This window comes from Carlito syrichta, unplaced genomic scaffold (assembly GCF_000164805.1).
Source record: "Carlito syrichta isolate Samal-C Ts95f unplaced genomic scaffold, Tarsius_syrichta-2.0.1 Scaffold302948, whole genome shotgun sequence".
NCBI lineage: Eukaryota > Metazoa > Chordata > Mammalia > Primates > Tarsiidae > Carlito > Carlito syrichta.
Genome location: NW_007247044.1, coordinates 73,966 through 81,800, shown reverse-complemented (window position 1 = coordinate 81,800; position 7,835 = coordinate 73,966). Strand labels below are relative to the sequence as shown.

The 7,835-nt window shown below is 38.4% G+C and overlaps 1 pseudogene; it reads right to left on the bottom strand.

The window, feature by feature from the left end:
- Window positions 1-1,389: 1,389 nt before the first annotated feature.
- LOC103259658 lies at window positions 1,390-3,622 on the bottom strand (annotated as a pseudogene).
- Window positions 3,623-7,835: the final 4,213 nt, after the last annotated feature.

Below are 7,835 nucleotides of genomic sequence, written 5' to 3'. Positions count from 1 at the left end.
TTGTGATGGGTATGTAATGATATCACATTGTGCTTTCAATTTGCATTTCCTTGATGGCTACTAATGACACTGAACATCTTTTTATTGTTTTTGCCATCTTCAATTAAACGTATGTTCATTTTTCTTGTCTTCTACTCATTATATAATCAGATTTTTTTGAAAGTTGTATCCTTTCTGTATACACATGTATGTATGTATATGTCTATAAATTCTTTGTTAGACATGTGGTTCGCAAATACTTTTTTTTCCAGTGTGTAGTTTGTGGTTTCATCATCTTCTCAGGATTTTTGAGGCAAAAGTATTTTAAATTTTGATTATGTCAAATTTTATTAGTCTTTTATTTTATGGACCATGCTTTTGGTGTCAAATTTAGGAATTCTTTACCAAGCTCTAGGTACCAATATTTTTCTCCTATGTTTTTTATTTTAAAGTTCTATACTTTTTTGTGTTACATTTAAGAGTATAATCCATTTTGAATTAATGTTTGTATGAAATGTGACATTTAAGTTGAAGTTTGTTTTTTTTCCTATGGAAATTATTTTGGTGGTAGCTTGTCAATTATGGACTTAATTTCTTTTTTATTCAATCGTCTTTATTAACCTATCAATGTTACATAATATCTAGTCATCTTAAAGGGCTCTGCTTTATTATATTAATAGTAAAAAACCAAATAAGATGGCTAAACCTTGGCCTAGCATTTTATTTTATTTTATTTTATTTTATTTGAGTTGGAGTCCCACTCTGTCGCCCAGACTGGAGTGCAGTGGCTGCTCCCGGCCACCGCAGCCTCAACCTGCTGGGCTCCAGCAATCCTTCCACTTCAGCCTTCCAAGTAGCTGGAACTATAGGCGCACGCTACCACACCCGGCTAAGTTTTTTGATTTATTGTAGAGATGAGGGCTCACCAAGTTGCCCAGGCGGGTCTCGAACCTGTGGGCTCAGGCAATTCACTCACCTCCGCCTCCCAAGGCTCGGGATTACAGGCTGAGCCACCAAGCTGGCGTCGGCCTAGCATTTTAATATCCTCTGGACAGGGAATGTTGGAAAGTCAATCACTTTAGACACACATAGGGGTAGTGGTCCAAAATAACTAGGAAGTTGCTACATTTTTAAGCAGGGAGGAAAAAATTTTCATTTTTGTTTTTGTGTTCCAGCAAATTATTCTTTCAATTAACAGCAAACAATAATATCATTTTAAAAAATGCTCTGTTTTTTAAATCTCTGAACTCCAATACAAATTAAAATTGCAGTATTGGAGTCTTTGGGGAGGCGAATAACTAGCAACTACATTGATCAGTGTAGCTGAATCTCCTTATTCAGTTTGAGTATAACCCTGACCAAAGGAAGGATGGTTACATGCATAAGGGGTAGGGCCACTAGAAGGAGGGATCATGGTACTGCCAGAAAGAAGAGTAAAAGCTGGTCTTGGTTGATAAGCCCCAGGTTGACATTAGAGCCATTTCCAGTTGAGAGGCAGGAGCCACGATATAATCAGTAGGCTGAGAAGTTTGGGTGGTATATGTTTGTGTGGATTATTGCTCGCCTGGTACCGCTGTGGTGGTTAAGCAGGCAGCTATTGAGGCTAATCAGAAAAGGCAGGAACTGGTGCCTGGGAAGCCAGCTGCTGGCCATATCCCTGGAATTGCTGAGGTTGTTGGGGTCCAGTGTGCTGACTATAGCTTGCTGAATATGAAATATCATACTATCGTGGCAGCTGAGGCTGAGTCTGTGGCTGCTGCTCACTATAGCTGGCCTGTTGGTGGTACTTTTGGTACATCTGACCTGCTTGTGTCTGAGCTCCTCTATAATGTGGTTGTTGTGGCTGAACTACTGGTGGGTGACCTGGTGAGGAGGAGGAAGCAATGCTGTCAGGTGTTCCCAAATGGTCTTCTGTAGGAGCACTGGCTGGTCCTGAGACCTGATCATCTGTTAAACTAAGCGATGAAATATATTTTTAGTAATTTCATCTTGGTTTTTTAAGGAATAAAAAGCTGATGTAGTTGCTGCCATAACCTAAGTAGACCGTTTTTCAGAAGAAACAGGCTTTTCTTTCCTACCATCCACAGTATCATTTTTAGGAATATTGGTGGATGATCCTGGTTCTCCAGGTGGTTCCAAGGTATCCACTAATCAATTCACTTTATTTCAAAATTCTATCAGATTTCAATGGAGATATTTCACCTGACTTGATTCAAGGGATCTTGATTGTCCACTAATTAATAATTCCAGTTTCAGTATCCTAATACATTGAAAACAGTAGTATCAAAAATTATGTCAGTCCAATTAAAAAGTGGGCAAAGCATATGTATAGACACTTCTCAAAAGAAGACTTACAAGCAGCCAACAGATACATGAAAAAATGCTGAGCTTCACTAGTCATCAAAGAAATGCCAATTAAAATCACACTGTGACCGGGCTTAGTGGCTCAGCCTGTAATCCCATGCTTTGGGAGGACGAGGTGAGTGGATTGCCTGAGCCTGCGGGTTCCAGACCCGCCTGGGTAACTTGGCGAGACCTCATCTCTGCAATAAATAAAAAAATTAGCCAGCGTGGTAGCGCGCGCCTGTGGTTCCAGCTACTTGGAAGGCTGAGGCAGAAGGATCGCCGGGGCCCAGCAGGTCGAGGCTGCGGTGGCCGGGAGCAGCCACTGCACTCCAGTCTGGGTGACAGAGTGAGACTCCAACTCAAAAAAAAACACACCGCGATATCACCTAACTCCAGCCAGGATGTCTATCATCAGTAACTCAAAAAACAGCAGATGCTGGAGAGTATGCTGTGAAAAGGGAACACTTCTACACTGTTGGTGGGAGTGTAAACTAGTACAGTCTCTGTGGAAATCAGTGAGGCGATTCCTAAAAGATCTAAAAATCGAACTCCCATACAACCCCACAATCCCCCTACTGGGAATATACCTGGAAGAACTCAAATCACTCTTTAAAAAATATTCCTGCACACATGTGTTTATCATAGCATTGCTCACAGTAGCAAGAACATGAAACCCACTGTGCTGCCCATCAAAAGAGGACTGGATAAAAAAAATGTGGTACATATGCGCAATGGAATATTGCACAGTCATAAAGAAGGACAAAATCATGAACTTCACAAAAACCTGGATGGATTTAGAATCTATAATACTGAGTGATCTTTCACAGAAACAAATAACTGAGTATCGCATGTTCACACTCATAAGGAGAACTTGAACAATAGTCATAATTCTACAAGAAAAGGATTGGCAGTAGCGGAAACTTCAGGAGTGTGGGGGGCAGGGAGGTGGGATTGGCAGTAGTTGGAATCTGCCCAGTTGGAATCCAGGGAAGGTGGGCACACCTCATCAACAAGAGTAGCTACATAGTGAATATTTGTATACCTAACCCTAAAGTGTACCCCACATCTTTAAAATAAAAAATTAAAAGTAAAAAAAATTGTTATGAGATATCTATCTTCATCTTTATACTTTATTGTTACTTCATAATTACTCAGAAGTTTTCCTCTGAAAACTCGTTACATCATTAGCACTAATTCATTTTGAGTAACATCTCCTTCTAAATAGGAATTCCCTGAATATCCTCCCCAAGTTGAGCTTTGATGATTAGCTCCTACTTAGATCCAACTGTCCATTCATGGTGGACTCCAGGATGTTCTATATATACAACTCTACAGAAAGAAGTCTTGTCCAGTCCGCTGCAGCCACCTCTCAGCGGGTCTCCACTGACTGGGCCACCACTGCTACCAGGCTCTGGGGCGTCACATGGAAGTTGTATTCACTGACTTTAATTTCTTTAATTCTAACACTATTCAGATTTTTTATTTCAACTCAACTCATTGGTTGAGTTTTTAATAGTTTGTGGTTTTCAAGAAACTTATCCACTGAGTTTAAATTGTTATCAAATTTATAAGTATAAAGTAATTTGTTCCTTTTTTATCCTTGATATCCTGGCTGTAGGATTTATAGTGTCATACCGTGCTTTATTCCTGGTATTGGTGATTTATGTCTTCCTTTTTTATGCTTATTAGAGGTTGATCAGTTCTAAATATATTTTTAAAATAACTAGCTTTTTTGTTGTCTCTATAATTTTGTTTTCAATTTCGTTGATTTCTGTTACTATTTTATTCCTCTGTTTGCTTTGTGTTTATTATTATCTCCTTTTTTCTAGTTTTGTGGAGTAGGAACCTAAATTATTTGAGACTTTTACTTGTTTTTAACATAGCATTTGTTCTATAAATCACACTCTCAGTACTGCTTCAGATGAATCCTACAAATTTTGATATGTTGTATTTTCAATTTCATTCACTTTTATAGGCTACTATTACACTGATACCAAGACCATACAAAAAAGTTTAAAAAACACAAAAAGGCTATAGATCAATATAACAAATGATCTTAGATGCAAAGTCCTCCACAAAATATTAACAAGTATCCAGTAATATATAAAAATAATAATACACCATGACTAAGTAAAATTTACTCCAGGTATAAAAAATTTATTCAACATTCAAAAATTTATGTAAGTGACTGTATCAACAAGAAGAAAAATAAAATTTAAGAAACTTGTGAGAAAGCAAGGTGGTCTATTATATTTTCCTCTATATTTACTTATTTTTATGTTCTTTCTTGTCTGAAGTTCCAAGCATTCTGTCACAATTTCATTCTGTTTAGACATCTTTTTGGGGCAAACCAATTCTTAGGTTTTTGGGGGTTTTTTGGTCTAATAATATCTTTATTTCATGTTAATTCCCAAAGAGTATTTTCATGGGATATTGAATTTGTGAATGACTAGTCCCACCTGGCACTCTTGGATGGAGGTGGAGGCTCAAATCACCGCCGAGCCCTGCTGATGCTTCCCTAGCAAGAATCTGTTTGTGTTGGGCAGAGAATCTGTTTGTGCTGCTAGGGCTCCACTGAAACCACCACGAAGGTTAGAAGTCATATGGTAAGATTATGATTAACTTTATAAGGAACTGCCAAAGTGTTTTGTAAAGTAGTTGTGCCTTTTTGCATTTCCACCTGCAAAGCATGAGAGTTCCAGTTGGTCTACATTCTCACCAACATTTATAATGTCATTTGGACTTCTATATCCTAGATTTAAAATGTATGATGAGCGTCTATATAATTAAAAAAAAAAAAACCTGCATCTCTTCAGTAACTTCTAGTGTCCTTTAGTAGTAATAGTATTTCAGAGAAAAAAAATTGAGAAAGAACAGGAAGAAACTGCTTAGACCAACTTTCATCACCCCTGCCCTACTTCTTAAACACAATCAGGTTCAGAGAAAGAACCTGAAGACAAAATTTCCTAATGTTACTAGGTAAAATTGTTTATGAGCTGGGAGTAGCAGCCAGGAATTCCTGGTGCTTCATGTCTCTGAGTCACACATCTCTTAGAATATCTCTTTTTGTGAATCTCTCTGCTTTCTTTGCACCACTGTGTTTGTGTGCAGCATTCTTTACCTGTGTCTGTTTTTCTGTATCCTTTTCTTTCCCTAACTTTAAACAGGTGACCAGCTTTCTCTTTTGCTCTAGTGCCAATCTATTCAACCATATGGTTTCATCAAATTTATCTTTGCACTATATTTTAAGAAATATCTATTGTTGTATGATGTTTAGCTATACATATTGTTGACTTGTTCATATTTTGAGATTCTGGAGAAGTATTTTAGGTATGATATGAAGAGGAAATCCAATTCTAATTCAAAAAATCAGATGCTATTCTCTTATAGTTTGTTACACAGAGGAAATTCTCATATCCTGTGTCATATATTTTGCTAAGTATTTAGTGAGAAGCTCTTGATTTTCCAGTGTAAAGTATGTGTTTGCATCTACAAAGAAAATGAATGATTTTGTACAAGCAGCTTCTTTAAAACATGTGAAATTTGGTATCTATTTCTCTCATAATGAAATTAGAAAAATCTAGAGACATAAAATGTTAAATTTTGGACCTCTTACAAACCCACAGTACCAGTGGTTAATATGCAACCTCTTTCTGGACCATATTTCCAGTCAGGATTTTCCTCCTGTAAGAATAGATGAGTGAGGAATATTCCAAAAACTGAAGAGAATTTGCAAGTAAATTCTCTAATAATGCCTGTGGTTGAGGATACAGATCCTAAGGTACCACTACCTGAGTCACCTTATGCAAGTCCTTTCCACTCTGAGATTCAAGAAATAGCTTAATTTTTTTTCCTACTTATAAGATGGGATGATAATACTCATCTTGCCTTCTTCACAGTTATTGTTGGAAAGAAAACCATATGACCAAAGTGAAGTGTAAAGTGTGTGTGTGTGTGTGTGTGTGTGTGTGTGTGTGTGTGTGTGTGTGTGTGTGTTTAATCCCTGTGGCCAGATTGGTTTCCAGGGCTTTCTAATATATAAGCTTCGTGTCACAGAAGGTACCAAGTGACTGTAACAGGCATGAGAACCAGGTCAGAATGCAATTCAGAAAATAGTATAACTCCACAAAAATTACTATCGATATATCCCTGTGATAGAAGACAGGTCAGCCCAAGGGCCCATTGGCTGGTGTAGACTATGGCAATTTTTCTTTACTTCTCCAACTGGTGCTTAAGATCTCCATGAATGCACCAAAAGTTCTTCTGAGAGCACTTGAATACATCTCACTTCAGTATCTGGGTACATTATTATGTCATCTATCTTTTAACAGAGGTTTGGGGATGTGACCTAGTACCTGTTCCAAAGGTATCTCTCTCTTCTAGTCTACTTTCTGGTTTCTTTTGGATGCATGTAACCCCTTATTGAGAGTTTCCTTTGGTCCACTTTCTGATTGTCTGGCTTGAGTTTAAGGATCTACAGTTTATGGCTCTTCTGTTGCATGCTTTTATTAGCAAGGTTAAGGCTGTTATTCATGTATTTAAATCTGGAATCTGTTAATTGCCTTGGTAGAGGAGAACTGGCTCTAAAGACTGATTGCTTTTGGAAATTGATATGGAGTATTTCTGCTGCATTGCCTTCACAAATGGTAAGTTTTGTGGAGCTATACTATTTTCTGAAATGCATTCTGACCTGGTTCTCAGAAGTTTCCCAGCTCTGCCTTTTTCTGCTCATACTTTTACTGTTGTGAAAATTGTACTCTAGATATAATGCTGTGCTCTACTTTGGTAGCACTGAATGAACCCAGAGAAATCCTCCAAAGACTCCAAAACAAGATGGTGGGGAGACAAGACATCCACCCTTGCTCAAATTCAGTCCCAAGAAGGCTTTTGTGCATATGGTATGGTTTCAGAAACATTTGGCAGTGTCATCAACCATTATCTCCCCCTCCGTTTCCAAGTACCAATTTCCTTTAACTTTGAGGATACCAAAGGAGAGGTTTTTTTATTTTTATTTATTTATTTATTTTTACATGGAAGACTCTTCCAGCTTTTTTTTTTTTTTTTTTTTTTTTTTTGAGTTGGAGTCTCACTGTGTTGCCCAGACTGGAGTGCAGCGGCCACTCCCGGCCACCGCAGCCTTGGGCTCCGGTGATCCTTCCGCCTCAGCCTTCCGAGTAGCCGGAATTACAGGCGGGTGCTACCACGCCCGGCTCATTTTTTTATTTATTGTAGAGATGAGGTCTCGCTGCCCAGGCGGGTCTCGAACCCACGGGCTCAGGCAATCCACTCACCTCAGCCTCCCAAAGGCGCAGGATTACAGGCTGAGCCACCGAGACCAGCTCGTCTATTCCAGCTTTTAACCTTCATATGAAGTATTGAATTCTAGTTCTGAATAGGAGTATACATGATAGAGAATAATTTTCCCACGAGTACTTTCAAACCCATCACTTTCTCCATATCCACACCTGTACCTCTTATCAACTTACTCTAATAGGTTTTTGGGATGGCCA